Source organism: Pygocentrus nattereri, chromosome 20 (genome assembly GCF_015220715.1).
Source record: "Pygocentrus nattereri isolate fPygNat1 chromosome 20, fPygNat1.pri, whole genome shotgun sequence".
In the NCBI taxonomy this organism is placed as follows: Eukaryota; Metazoa; Chordata; class Actinopteri; order Characiformes; family Serrasalmidae; genus Pygocentrus; species Pygocentrus nattereri.
In genome coordinates, this window is record NC_051230.1 from 18,207,867 (window position 1) to 18,223,439 (window position 15,573).

The window sequence follows — 15,573 nt, forward strand, 5'->3', positions numbered from 1 at the left end:
CCAACGAAATAAGCTTAGCTTGTCTTTTTAAGGAGCTGAATGCACTCAAACTTTCAGGTTGCACAAAGTGCGTCACCCAACAATATTACCACAAGAAACAGCTTTTCAGATCAAGTGACAACATTGAGATGTAAAACATTGAGATGTAAACGCAAACTCTTTTAAAAAGAGTCCAAAAGACCAATTTTGAGAAAGAAACTACTGCATTGGCAGTGATTTAAATGGATTTTGTTCAAAGCAAACTAACTAAACACATTCATGGGTAGGAGACCTAAAACATACATTTAACCTGTATGTAAGATATGAATGTGATGTTTGTTTGAAAACGTCATCTGAAGGGAAAATAAGCGTTAATAAAAGAGTTAATAAACAACATCTGAAGGAAAAATAACAGTTAATAACAGAAATCAACTAACCTGCTAGAAACTCTGGGTGACTCCACCCCATATTTACTTCATGCATGTCTTTTTGAGTTTGTTCACTCACTAAATAAGTATGCTTGAATTTCCAACCGGACAGTACAAACACAGCTTGCCTGGATTAAGTGATAACAACTAATTGCAGGAAAATAAGTAATCATAACTGTATTATTGAAGTCTAAATAACACCAAGGCCTTCAGTGAGCTGACTGGCTGATGAATTACATTCTGAATAGAAATTAAACTGAAATTTGTACAGTTCCTTTTTCTAACAGTAGATGTTTTACTACAGATCTAGAGATATAGACTCTTAATAATGCGTCTTTCATGGTTATTTAGAAAAGGCAACTATTTTAAAAGCAGGAACACTCACAGAGCCGTGTTAATCCATGAATGGTTCTTTGTATGGTTAAATGCTTCTCTATACCTGTTGTATATGTTTTTTGTTTAAGAAATTGTTCTGTGTGGCAGCAAAAAGGGTTCTGCTATTGTTACAAGTCTTACAACCTTCTTTTGGTACTACATAGTTTTGGTAAGAGTGAAGGGTCAGTTTCCTGGGCAAGGATTAAGCCTAGCCCTGGACCCTCTCCATGCAGGATACTGTGTAGTCCAGGACTAGACTTAAAGGGAACGTCCACCCAATTTTCGAAATGTCTGCATATTTAAATCATTAAGTTGTAAACAAAGTCATCCAGAGTGGTTTGATGTGAACTTACTGAGTCAGATTAGTTAACGGTGTTGATGATAAAAACCAGATGTCTGAAAAGTGTAATGTCTCTAAGAGCTACATCCCAGAAAGTTATTAAATGAATTATACATGCGGTGCATGCAAGGCAATGTTAGGCAAAACAGTGTCCAAAGACAACTTACCACTGTTTTACCATTATCAGCATTACACACAAAACAGTGGAGACTCAGTGGTGGTTTTGGATAGTGAATATAATGGCTGTGTTTGCTTCATAGACATTGCAACCTCCTGGCTCCTATCAGTATCTCTGTGAAGAGATTTGAGTTGCGAAGCTTCTCTACATGGTATCAGTTCACATCAGGCCCCTCTGAGTGACCTTGTTTACATTTCAACCACTAAATTATGCAGAAAATCTGAAAAACTGGTGGCATTCTCCTGTAATAGCTGTCTAGGAAAGTGACCCAAAATGCTTTTGTGTATTTGAAAGTTATATTTTTAAAAAAGTGTTCAGAAATCAATGTCAATACAATACCCAACAGAAGTTGGAGCTGAACTTTGCAGAATGGTAGTAGGTTTGGTGATCACCGCATTACTCCACCGTTGAGCATGCTAACGTTACTGCACAGCCAGGTTATTTTTCCTTCATGCCTGCTGCATTGCGCAAGCCAAAGGTGAAAAAGGCCATAATGCACAAATACCACTGCATTAAAGTGACCCTAGGGCAGCAAAAAGGAGAAAAATATGTTATAAGCAAGTACTGTTTTGGAGCAAAAGGCTTCTTATGAAAAAGAACTATGGTAACACTACAGAAATTTCTATAGGATTCCTTTATGCGTCTGCAAACTGAGACGATTTCTATGGTTTAGAATGTTCTACACATTACAGTAAAGTATTATACAACACTATAGAAGTATTATAGCTGCTTATTGTATTACTACAGTTCCTTTTGTATCAACTGTTCAGTCAAGCAGCTTTTTCTTAACTGTTATGTCTGTGTGGTTTCATAATGTGCACTAGTTTGACAGTGAGCATTAGAAGTATATGAATGCTGTGTGGCTGCTGAGGCGCTGAGGTGGACGTTTACTGGAACAGTTATCTGTGGCTGCTTGGTTTGACTGTTTTTTGGATAGGATGAGACGCACATGGTGCAAATGAGTTCTAGGCGAGGAGTAGCATACATTATGGGATGCAGCATGGGGAAATACTTAGAAGGGGTCATTTAAAAGGGGTTCTTTTTGTGGTGTGACAGAGAAAGAGAGCAAACAGTCATTCTCAGAAAAAAAGTTATATCTTAGTTATATCTATTTCCGTTGTTTTCTTTTTTTTTTTTTTACAGAATTTGAATGTGCAAGCTGCCTCTTACATTGTGTTACACTTTCATGAGGAATGGATTAACATAAATGTTCCAGAATGACTTTTTTCCTGTAAGATACCATTTTGGAGATATAAGGTTGTTTATATTTATGTTAGGGATAAGAGTAGGTCTGTCACAATCATAAAATTGACATGTTGATCATTTTTCAAGTAAATAATTATGATTAATGATTTAATTGTCTTTTTTCTATTGTATGCATCAGTTAAAGGGACTAAATTTGCTTATTTGCCATTTTGTTTCCTGGTTATGGCCACTTGGTAGCTGACACTGGTAGACAAACTGATACACCACACTGGTGTGCGCACACACTCTTACACAAGTGTCTCAGTTTCTCAGACTTGGGACTAGTCAAGCAAAGCTTAAATCTTTTCTTAGGAGTGAACATGTAAGCCTAGAAAACCCTCATTCTGTTAACGTTCATGCTAAAACATTAGCTGCAGCTAACAAATAAAGAAACACTGTTTGTGCTGCCCTACAAGTTTGTTAAGAAAGCTGGAACTCGTTCACGGAAATTCCATGATGTAGCTCAAAGATTGCATTTACAGCTTTGTTGTGGCTTAATTTTGTTGTGAAATATAATAATGGTGGAAAATAACAGCAATCAGCTTGAGTAAGTGTGATCATGTCAAATAACTGCAATTACAGAGTTACATAATAATTGTGACAGGCCTAGTTAAGATATCGGGCAGCATATCGTATTGTGATTACATTATAATCATGCTAAACCTTTCAATACAGTGGTGAACCTCTGACAGGACATGTCAGTTTATTATTTTTAACCAGAATTGCATAGTTGATTTAGCAAAACACCCACAGAAACATTCATCAGGAACACCTGTGACTGGTTAGTTGCTCACAGTATCAAAATAAACAGTTCTATGATTGGTTGCAGGGCTCTTCAGCATATTGCAGTGTTCCATGATATCAGCATTGTAAAGGCCAACAAAGTGTGTGATAACAACTGATTTTGTGGAGCTCTCATCTACATGTTGGCTTGTTTGTGTTCGCCTCTGGATTTACTCATAGCTGTGCATGATGACAGTACAGCAATGACATCATCTTATGTGGTCTGCCCATGTGCACGTATATAGACTGTGCCTGCTTGGGGTTGCACTCATTAGCTTAGATCTTGCATATTACCCCTGCCTTTCATCTTCCATTCCTGTATTTTGACCTGCTATTAACTTATGTCAGCTGTTAACATAGCTCATTATGCAGAAGCCTACGGCTGCTCACTGATTTGAATGACTCTTTTTTCAAGGGCTTTCATGCCATTTAATGCAAACTGTATTGAATCAGTTGATGTCAGCATTAAAAGGCTTCTTCCATGCCACTTTACCTACTTCAATATTTTACCTACAGGATTTGGCATTAGGGCCCAATACAGCATGGGGCTTAATATGGTTTCTTAACCTTCAGTCTTCTGCAACAAATTCAGATTTAAAGAAGTAATTCTGACCATTTGATTTGTCCTGTCAAACTGATTGTCTCGCTAGCAATATGTTCAGAAACTTAGGTGTGATATGCATATTCATGTTGACCATAGTACACTGCATGGCACTTTAAATCATATCCTACAAAATATTTAATATAAGCTGTAAGTGGAGAAATGTAACCTAATAACACAGAATAAATCAGTGTTTTTGGTGAGAAATTGTGCCTGGAACTTAATTTATAGAAAATAATTGCCTTTAAATTGCAAATTAAAAATTACAAATGGACAGATTTTCCACAAATTGTTTGGCCGTAAGCTTTCTGTGTGCTACACTGTTGTCTATCACCATGTAAAAGATGCATGAGACTTCTTTTATTGTTTAATAAGATAAAAGATTGATGTGACTTAATTATTTGTACATTTTCTACAACTTTTTTAGACTTTTGTAGACTTTGTTGTTGCATATTGTTGTAGCTTATATCACATTAATAATGCAAAGTCTAGATTAAAAGGCACAAATTGCCCAATTTTTGTATTGGTCTTAAAGGGTTAAAGAATGTTGGCTAGTTTTAACAGATGATTTATAAAGTATATAATTAATTGTGCTTAAAATCTGAATTAATAAAACAAGGCCTATGTTGTTGCACAACCAACTAACAACTTTAAAGCTGTGGTGCAGGACGAGTGGTGTTGATCCTTTGCAAACTTTGGTGTTCAAACAATGCAGTTGCATTCGATGGCTTTGATAATAAAATTTCCATTCTTTATGAGTCTTTGTCAAATCTCCACAATTTGCATTGTCAAAGTTTTGCACATGATATGAACAAAATACTGTGCTGTGATTATATTGCTACATATTGTAATGATGATGTGCCTTTCAATGTATTAAAGCACAATAGCAAACTATTGATAGGACAGTGTTAAAGACTGACATGCATTTTTTAAAACTATTTATGTTAATGTTATTAACTCATCTGTGATGTGAAACATCTGTGATTGGTCAATTGGTCTTTTTGCTCACCACACAATGCAGCATTCAGTCTGTCAGCACTCACCTTGTGCAATATCAGTATTGAGAAGGCTGAAATCATGATAACAAATGCTACATTGTGCAACATGTTAGTACAGTTAAAGTGCATGGATTTAACAGTCCCAGTGTGCATTGTCCTGCATGCATGTCAAGGCCTGACAACACAAAATCAATAGTGTCATAGTATCCCAGCAGAGTCATTCTGCTCTCAGCATTTTGGGCAGGGCTCCTTCAGACGTCCCGTCAGCCGGAGCGCAAGCGATCCGTGCCGCTCCCACTCTGTTTTTCAGTGCGCTTAATCTCCGTGGAAACGTTCAGGGAAACAGACGCTTAAAGCTGCTCAACTCTATCAAGCCCATTCATGTGCTGCTGCTGCCGAGTGCCGTTCGCTGGAAACTTTTTTCCTCCCCCCCAATGTGGTGTTACTGACAGTCACCTCAAGCTACAGCACCACTTAAACATGAATACAGTACTGTGCAATAGTCAGAAACCACCCTTCATTGATTTGATGTACAGTCAAAATGGCCGTTAAGCTTGTGTCAGTTTTAAGTATATGTAGTGTCCAACCTGTGCCTTTTTGCAGCATTTAGTGCTTTCGGTTTTTCAAAGAAATCTGCAGGGATATTTTTCCACACCTCCAAATTTCAGTCTTAGAAGTTGGTTGCATTTTCTGCGTCTCACAATCCAAGTGATCTCAAACACCATCAATGATGCTGAGCTCTGGCCTGAGAAGACCAGCGGCTTCTTTGTTTGATTTGCAGTGTCTTGCTTTGGTGTCTATTTCCTTTGCTCAGTAAGGCCTTCTTGACACATCCTTTCAGACCCATAGCACTGAGCTGTCCTCTCACAGTGGAAGGATGGACAGAAACACCTGTTGATTTTTTCAGATGTGAAGGATGAGTGGAGCTTGATTTTCTCTAAAAGATGAAGCGTTAAGTACTGTTTATCTGACACTTTTGGTGGTCTACCGTTGAGGTCTTGCACAATTGTTAGGAGTCTCGTTTTGTGTAGATCTTTTAATAATTCTTAGAACTCCAGTTTTTTCACTGTCCTTTGTCTTTCCTCTTCCTAATACAAGTAGATTATCTAAGTTGCTCTGAAATATCTCCTGAGAAATTATTAGCGTACAGCACTAAATGAATGTTTTGACTGTAAATTAAATGAAAGGTGGTCTGTGGCTTTTGTACAGAAAGGTCCAGTCAGTGGAATTTAAAATGCACTGCGATGACACGGAAGGTTCTGAGTAGATTTGTCTTGATCTGATGTTCTTATTCTTTACAAACTTTACATTATCTTTGACCTTTCAGTCACAAGAAAACACTAAAGGGAAACATTCCTGTTCTGAGTATTGATATGTTTCGGTTTTTCCCCTCATAAAAAGCTGCCAGAAGTTTAACACGTCCAAGGTCGTATTTATCAGCCTGAAGCGGCTGATTGGGTTTTGGCTTTTAAATGATTCTGACTTAAAGCTGCACTCTTACATAACATCTTAAGCTACATCACAGAAAGCTGTTATATAAAATGGTTATGAACACACTGCCTAATGCCTTAGACATTGAGTATATTTACAATAATCCTATCATAATCTGATTTATACAGTTATCTGATTATTCAAATGTCATCTAAACACCATACTCTGGTCTACAAATCCGATTAAGAAATCAGATAAAGAGAGCTGGATTTTAGCTCAGTAATCAGATTCTCAGGTCATGTATGCTCTTACTCGGATGTCTTTCGGATTTCTCTGTCTGCACATGTGCTGAACAGACTGCTATACTGAAAGCAAGCAAGCAGTGTTGCTGCAAGATGGCAGCAAAACACCTTTGGAGCAGTGCTGAAACCAGCTACATTTTCAACAAAATCTTCTAGATGATGTTTATTCATATTTTTGAAAAAAAAAAGCTGCGGTATGAAGTTCAGGTGCGTGTAAATCTATTGATTAGATTACTGACAAAAGTAAAGTATTTTTTAAAATTCAGTCATGGTGGGGAGAGGTACACACAAGGAGTTGCAGGGCAAAATAGGTTTCCTCTGGGGCATCTCAGGAGACACAAGTAAGTTCAGTAGTTTGCAAAAGTTGGGCATCCCTGCTCGAAACACGTTTTGTTGATTTTCTAGGTACAAATATATGACAGATGCTCTACACACGTCTGCATATTTTAATTACTGCTTATTTGCTGAATTTAACATATTGGAAAAAGATAAAACACAAAATTTGTCCCGTGAAAAATTTATGGTACGTGAAATTTTATGTCTTTATAAGGATTAAGTTAAACTCTATAAATAGAAATTGTGAAAGTGCACACTAAAATTTGCACAAAAATGACACATTTAAGTTCCCTGTAGAGAATGTTTGAACTCATTTTCACTGCATACTTATTTGCATACAACTGCAAAATAAAATGGCTAAATTTGCATTGTTGATATAAGAATGCTGGTTCCTGTCCACGACACTCTAAAGAGACCTGAGTCAGAAAGGTTCTGCACATTTCATATTAAATCACTTTGTTTACATCTCAACACTGAATCATACAGACATGTTGAAAAATTGCTGGAATTTCACTTTATAGTTTGGCCGTTCTTTAGTCCAGCATGTGAAGCTTCTGAAGGGCAGTATTCCTGTTCTGATAATTCACACTGCTCTCTGCTTTCTTCCAGGCTTAAAATGCTGCCAGTGCTAAATTTAGGCTGAAAGTTCACCTTTGATTATTGCTCTCCTCAGTAGAATTCCTGACAACACAGTTGTTCCTTCAATATCAAAGATTACCTCTCAAGAAACAGTATGTTCTTGTCTGGTTTCTGGTTTATGAATTAGCTCTTACAGTGTTCATTTGCATCCAGCTGGACTCAAACAAGTTAATGTAGGTGTTCAACATTGCAGATCTTGCTGCATACTTATCTTTAGTTGTTACAGTTTCAGAGGGATTTGTGGGTCGGAATGTTTTTCAACAGCCTCATAACACAACAGTGAGGCCTTCACTGCATCTGGTGGAGAATGGATGTGTCCAATTATCTGATGTTTTCGACTGGGAATACTGGCAAGCCTTCTATGTTTCTTGTTCACAAAGCATAGCAGCTGCGCTGTTTTGCTGCATGTAGGTGTTAGTTTCAAGGTCTTTTGTCATAGAACATTTTTTCTAAAGGTCTAATCAAATGCTGATACAATCAGTGTTAAAGCTTGAATGAGAGGTAAAGCATTCTTAGATGAAGTCATTGGCAGAATCTGTGTTTGTAGTCTGAATAGTTTGTAATTAGATAAAAGATAATGGCCTTATCACTTCTTGCGAGAGAAGCATAGCCGAAGCTCATATCTTCTGTCTTTGATCTGAACTCCAGCCAATCCAGTCTTTCTCATCTCCCTGATCCGTTTCCTTTATTTTTGTGGGCATCATGGTGGAATACTCTCCCTCACAACTGTAGGAGATCATGGTCAGTAGCCAAATTCTTGACTCAGTGGTTGCACTTTTGATTCTCATAGAACTTCACAACCATGGTGTCAGACAAAGACATCTTGTCCCCAACCCCCAACATTTCCAGCTTTTGACACTTAGCCCGAGGTTTTAATAGCCTTTTAGACGGACTGCACAATACATTGCTTGTTGATCGTTAGCGATACTGTTATGACTGCAATATGCCACTCATCTTGCAACCAATCCGCGATTGTTTATTGTGTGCTGTGAGAATCAATGCCAGTCTACACTGTTAGAAATAAAGGTGCTGTCCAGGTACATTTTTCGATCATTAAGGTACAAACAATATAAATCTAACCTCAAAGGTACAGCAGTAGTTTTAAGATCTAATTATGTACTTTAAATAATTTTTTTCCCCAGGTGAAAAGTACATATTTGTACCTGTTCATAACAACGTTTTAAAGCAGAACAATAAAATAAAAAGTCTGGAGACAAGATGGGGTGTGTGGAGTCAACACAGCTTAGATACAAAAAAATATAATTTCAATGTATTTTGGTACAATTATGTTCCCTGAATAAAGGTACTGATCTGTACCCTTGAGGGTACCACCCTAGTAACGAGGGTTTTTTTTCTGAGAGTGTAGGAGTGGGCAATATTGCAAAAAATCTAATATTAATATTATGACACTTCAAAACATTTTTTCAAAACACAAAAATGATGTATTATGATCTTTCATTTTTCTGGCATTTGATAAGTTGGAGCAGACAGAAGACAGCCAGTAGCACCAGAATGAAAAAGACAGTCAAAAACTTCATTTTCACGTACTATAAAGTTTCATGTACTATATTGCACTAAATACAATTAAACAGGACTATTGTATTATTGTGATGAAACATGCAGTTGTTCACTGTTCTTTAAATACTCAGAAAAGCACATTGTGACTAGTTGGGATGAAATTTATGATGATAACAATGAATATTGTCACATTTCCCACCCCTGGGCCTATCCTTGACTATGCCACATCAATAGTTCACTAATATGTTTTCAATATACTGACAGGTTATACAATAATGATATATGTGATACTGTGCCCAGTTTTTAATCCCACTTCTAAAAATATACCTTTTCCGTTGCTAAAGTGATAGTTAACTGAATTTTATCTGGATACATTTTTGACTCAGTTTTTTATAAAATGTCATAATAATTATCACAATATGACTTTTTATCAGTATCGCTCAGCAACACCTACACAGCAGTAACATTAAGTCTCCTTAAGCAACACACGGTGATAGTGGTTTCATGTCAGTCTTGGCAGATATTTGCTTAAAAGAATGAGATGTTAAGACTTGGCAGATGTTTGCTGAGCAAAGGGGGAAGTAAGGAATTCAAGGCTTTACTGCACTCTGAAAGAGCAAAATGTTTAGGTGACGTTGGGTTACTGTGCTAATATGTCTACATTTTCTAAATATTTATATATCAGCAGAAATGATAAATAGTGGATATTGATATCAACCCACAATTCCTGTTCTGGTGCAGCCCTGTAGAATCGAATGTTGTTATCATTTCAAATAATGCAACATGTAGTAATATTTTGCATTTGACTTGGTCAAAAATGTAATAAAAGGCAATAATATAATACAATATCTGAACTGACAGTTTTAATATTTGAATTGAAAATATAATATTACATTTTTTGGAAATTATTGTTAAGAAGTTGATTTTCATTTTATTTCTTTCTTCAAAATGGATGATGTAAAATTTCATGAGCAGTTGCCAATGTTTTCCTACAGTACTGGTGTGCATTTTGCAAACTATAGAAAATACTCTAAAATCAACACAGCGTTTCATTATCAGACAAAGCATATGTATATAGTTATGCCATCTATTTGGAAAAATGAAAAAAAAAAAGATAAGTTCTTAAAAATGTAATAAGGTATTTCAGTCTCATTACAGTATTATAATATATTACATTGCCAGCTAAGACATTGTATTACACCATTGTGCAAGTTACTATATTAATGGGTTTTACTGCATTTTTATCGTAGTGCAAAATATTATTACACTTCTGGTAGTTATAAAATTATTGGGCTCTGTGAGTTCGGAACTCCTTAGTTTCCCCTTCGCTGCTGTGTTAAAGCAATCCTTTGAGTCTTGTTTAATGACTCATCCGAACCGATGAAATAGCAGGGTTTAGTTACAGTCTGTCTCAGGTGTTTTGGTCTCTATCCGCCAGATCGGCTGTTTGAGCACAGGCTAATGCATGATTAAGGAGCAGTCTTCTAGAGTTACCTCTAATGAAAACATACACTGAGGTTCCTAAGGAACTGCCTTTTTTTTAAGGAAACACCCACTGACTTGATGATAATGACTGATTAGCGCTAGTCATGGGAAGTGCTCCCCTGCATATTAACCCTCGCTGACGCCTTTTTTACTTATAGCTTACCTATAGTTCAGTAAATAATCATTAACATCGTTAAAGTGATGGTGATGGGTGTCGACTTAGGATACAATGATGTGCAAATGATGTACATCATATTTTTAAAGGAAAATACTAAAAAGACAACATATCAAATGTTGAAACTGAGAAATTTTATTGTTTTTTGAAAAATATTTGCCCATTTTGATTTGATGCCAACAACATGTTCCAAAAAAGTTGGGACGGGGACCTGTTTCCTGCTGTGTTTCAGCACCTCTTCTTTTAACAAGCGTTTGGGAACTGAGGAGACGCTGCTGTAGTTCTAAAAGTGAAATGTTTTCTGTTCTTGTTTGATACAGGATTTCAGCTGCTCAGTTCAGGGCCTCATTTATCATATTGTTCATTTCATAATGCACCATGTTTTTTTAGTGGTGACAGGTCTGGACCGGAGGCGGGTCAGTTTAGCACCTTTTAGTTTTAGCTCTTTTAGCTCTTTTACTAATGCTGCTGTAAAACATGCAGAATGCGGTTTGACACCGTCTTGCTGAAATAATCAAGGCCTTCTCTGAAAAAGACGTCATCTGCATGGCAGCATATGGTGCCAAAACATGTATATATCACTCAGCATTAATGGAGCCTTCACAGTTGTGTACATCAAACATGCCATGTGCACTAATGTCTTCCTAAACCATCATGAATACTGGCTTTAGAACTGTGCACTGATAACAAGCTGAGTGGTCTTTAGCCAGGAGGACACAGTGTCCATGATTTCCAAAAAGAAGTTCAAACGTTGATTTGTCGGCCCACAGGACACTTTTCCTCTTCCCCTCAGTCCATTTTAAATGAGCTCCGGCCCAGAGAAGGTGGCAGCAATATCTGGATCCTGTTTATATTTGGTTTCTTCTTTGTGTTTTAGAGTTTTAACTTGCATTTGTGGATGCAGTGATGGACTGTGTTCACAGACAGTGGTTGTGAGAAGTGTTTCTGAGCCCATGCAGTGATTTTTGCTACAGAATCATATCTGTTTTTAATGCAATGCCATCTGAAGGCCCAAAGATCACGGCCAGCAAATACTGGTTTTTGGCCTCGTCCCTTACATACAGAGATTTCTCCAGACTCTCTGAGTCTTTTAATGATATTATGTACTGTAGACGATGAAAAGCAAAAGTTCTTTGCTATTTTATGTTGATAAACATTATTCTTGAATTGTTGCACTATTTGATGGTGCAGTCTTTCACAGTGTGAACCCCTCCTCATCTTTACTTCTGAAAGACTCCGCCTCTCTGAGATGCTCTTTATACCCAGTCATGTTACTGACCTGCTGCCAGTCAACCACCAGGTGTTTTTTTAGCATTACACAACATTACCAGCCTTTTCTTGCCCCGTCTCAACTTTTTTGGAACGTTTGTTGGCATCAAATTCAAAATGTGCAAATATTTTTCAAAAAAGAATAAAATTTCTCCGTTTCAACATTTGATATGTTGCCTTTGTACTGTTTTAATGAAATACAGTGTTTAAATGATTTGTACATCATTGCAATTTGTTTTTAATTTACATTTTGCACAGCGTCCCAACTTTTTTGGAAATGAGGTTGTAGTAGTTTAATGCATGATCTTGGTAAATGTTTGGAAGTGTTTGGTTACTTTTCCCATTCCTATACTGGCTCCACAGGACTGAAGTATATTCCATCACCACAACTACTGTTGTTCATTTGAATTACTTTTGGCAAGAAGTGCGTTGATGTAAATAAATGTGTTGATTAAATAAATACAGATCATCACTTTTTTAGTGTAGACATTATTCATTAAATAACAAAGTTCATATGAGGTAATTTAGGCACTTTGAGGGTTAACTTTACCCCAGTTAAGTAAACAGGGGCATGATTGTAATGCTGAGTGCTAAAAGGGACGTATTTCTTTGTATACAATTACAAAATGAGAAACTAAGACTTTACAGAAGAACATTTATTTTAACTGACGCCAATGTTAATGAGAAAAAATTCAAATAACAGATCATTATTGACAATAGTCAAAACCTAATCAGACTTTAATAGTTTGATTGCCACTGGTCGAGTGACATGTTTTGGTGAAAATAAGTGAACACACCCTCCACAGAGAACTCACAATATTGCATTTTCCTGCTAATTCTATTGCACAATTTTTATTAATTTGCAAAATTGAATATATAGCTAAAAATTAAAAAAATTGCGTTCACTTTAGAAAAGGACATATTTTATGTTACATTTTTTCCAATATGTTAAATTCAGCAAATAAACCATAATTGAGTGTGAAAATAGAGATGTGTACTTATTTTCAGAGCTGTACTGACTAGTGCAATAATCACCTGTCAGCTGTGAATTGTCAGATGTGATTGTTAAGTTTCTCAAACAGCAGAAAGGAAGTGTTAAATAAGAAATATTGTAGCATTGTATAAATATTATAGCGTGGCATAAGTAGAGACTATGGAACGAGACCATTAAAATCCCCAGAAATGTTTGTTCTTTTGTCGTATTAAATAAGAAACATCAATGCAGTATTGGTGGTTTATCATTGATATTTTCAGTGGCTCTGATAAATCTGTGAAGGGTCATATCATAGAAAACCAAATTTCCCTTGCTTTTTTAAAATAAGAGTTTGAATTAGCACGTAAATGTTGTTAAAGTTTCAAAAGACATCATTTACTGCCTGGTTTGTACAGTCCATAGATGGCTGGGCAATACAATGATAACGATAATTATCGCGATATAACACTTCCTTGATAAGAAATGTTAGATAAATGTTCGATGTAATACACCATTCTCACACTTCCACATTGCCCTGGTGCTGTTTTCTCCTGAAAGGAAAGCAATATTACTCTGCTGTGGCCAAGAGAGGATGCACTTCTGAGTTTTTGACATGGTTAGAGAGGGAGGGGCGACGAGTAAAAAATGGGTCACAAAATATACTTTAGCAACGTCTGAAACATGGAGTTATAGATTCTCTGTTTGAGTGGAGCGACCTGCGATCTGTTCTCCTGTGACCAAGTGTGAGTGACAGGATCAGTGGCGTAGCTGTGCTGCCCTACAGTGAACTCACCTCTTTAAGTACATCCTAACAAGCTTTAGCAGCGGTAAATCATGTCCGCTCCACACAACTCCAACACGGTGTTACAGCTCTCAGATTTAAACGAAAGTAAACTGAAGAAGCTGTGGGGCACTGGAAGTGGGACAATGCTCTCTTTCCAGGCTAGCTGTTTTAGCAGCTGGCTAAATTGAAGCAGCGCACCGTCACTCGCACAACATGGCGAATTGATGATACTGTGGATCAAACAAGACACAAAAGCACCACTTTCGGTTTAAAGTAGCTAAAAAGAGGACTCTGTCTGGTGTGAGAGATACACACTGCAGTTATTACTTTTACACAGCGAGCGTCGGATGTATTGTAGTTCACCCCTTAAACTACTAATTACCATAGAATAGAGAAATGCAGACTTCTGCAAGCTGGTGTCTGAATACTGTGATGTTTAGCACTGTTGTTGGCCACCTGTTTAACATTTGGAATGGGATAGCTGAGCACTCGTCACTGACAGCTAAAAATAATCTTTTCTTTTTCAAATTATGACTACTACAAAAATTGCGGCCATGCTTTTCCAGCTGGTAAAGATAGCTACTTTCTCCCACTGTCCCATGACAGATTTATAAAATGTTCTGCTGTTTGGTGAGTGTTTGTCATGTTCTGACCATAAAGTATAGTTTAAAACAGCAATTAATCACCCAGGAGCAAAAATTAGCCTTTGAACATGAAAGAAATAATAATTTGACATTTATTGTGATATGTATCGATATCGAACATTATGAATTTTGTTTATCGTGATAACATTTTTGGCCATATCGCCCAGCTGTAAGTCCATATATGGAAATAAGTCCGTTTTGATTCAAGACAAAATGAAGTTTGACCATTTATGGTACATCAAACAACACAAATGTAACAAGGGGGAAAAATACAAGAAAAAATTTGAATTCGGGCCCTTTATTATTTGCCTGTTTGATCGGCCAGTGCATATTTAGGTCCAACCCTACTAAGATTTTTAATGGTACTGTATGTATAAGAGACCAAAGATTGATGACAGACAAGATTGAAGCCTTGTTTAGTGATGAAGACAGTTTGTTAGCTTTGTTGGTGATCCTCTACCTGTGTGGTACAGTGGAGGTGCAGATGCTGGTGCACCCTTAATTACACACTTGTGAGGTCTCTTGTTCTCAAACAGCCACACTGACATATGCCAGATGTCTTTGTGAAATTATTGGGAGGGACAAATTAACATGTGGTGGTCTGTATTCCTTTTCTCTCCTGCAATGACATCACCGGGGTAGCTGGGTGTGTCAGCCCGTTGGGCCTAGCAGCTGTGTGTCACCAACTTAGCCATGCCAGTCTGAACAAAGGAGCTGAACATGGACCAGCTGACAGAGTGACTGAGGATTCTGTGGTTCATCTTGGGTGTGAGTTTTAAACTTTTCCCATCACGGCCTATGATGACTAAGATTGCAGAAAAGTCAACAAAGTCACCAAAGTTGATTATGAAATAATGATGACAGACTGTGGTATGCTACAGGAAGTGTTGGGGTGATATGTCTTCTGTTTTACTTTGCACCATAAAGAAGTTGCTTGTTGTATAGCAGCAGTAACAGCAGTCACTTTAAAAGGGATCAGTCATGTTGTCAAATAACAATCAATTTTACAGCCTGTAAATGAACATTCAGAACAAAAGTCATGCTGTATATTTCAAAGATCTTGGGCTTTTTCATTCAAGAACTTGTAAAC

At 37.0% G+C, this 15,573-nt stretch overlaps 1 protein-coding gene across 2 annotated transcripts in view; it reads left to right on the forward strand.

Annotated features, from left to right (window-relative positions):
* si:dkey-40c11.2 (drebrin-like protein A) overlaps positions 1 to 15,573 on the forward strand; it is a 76,012-nt gene that overhangs the window by 808 nt on the left and 59,631 nt on the right. The window lies entirely within an intron of this gene.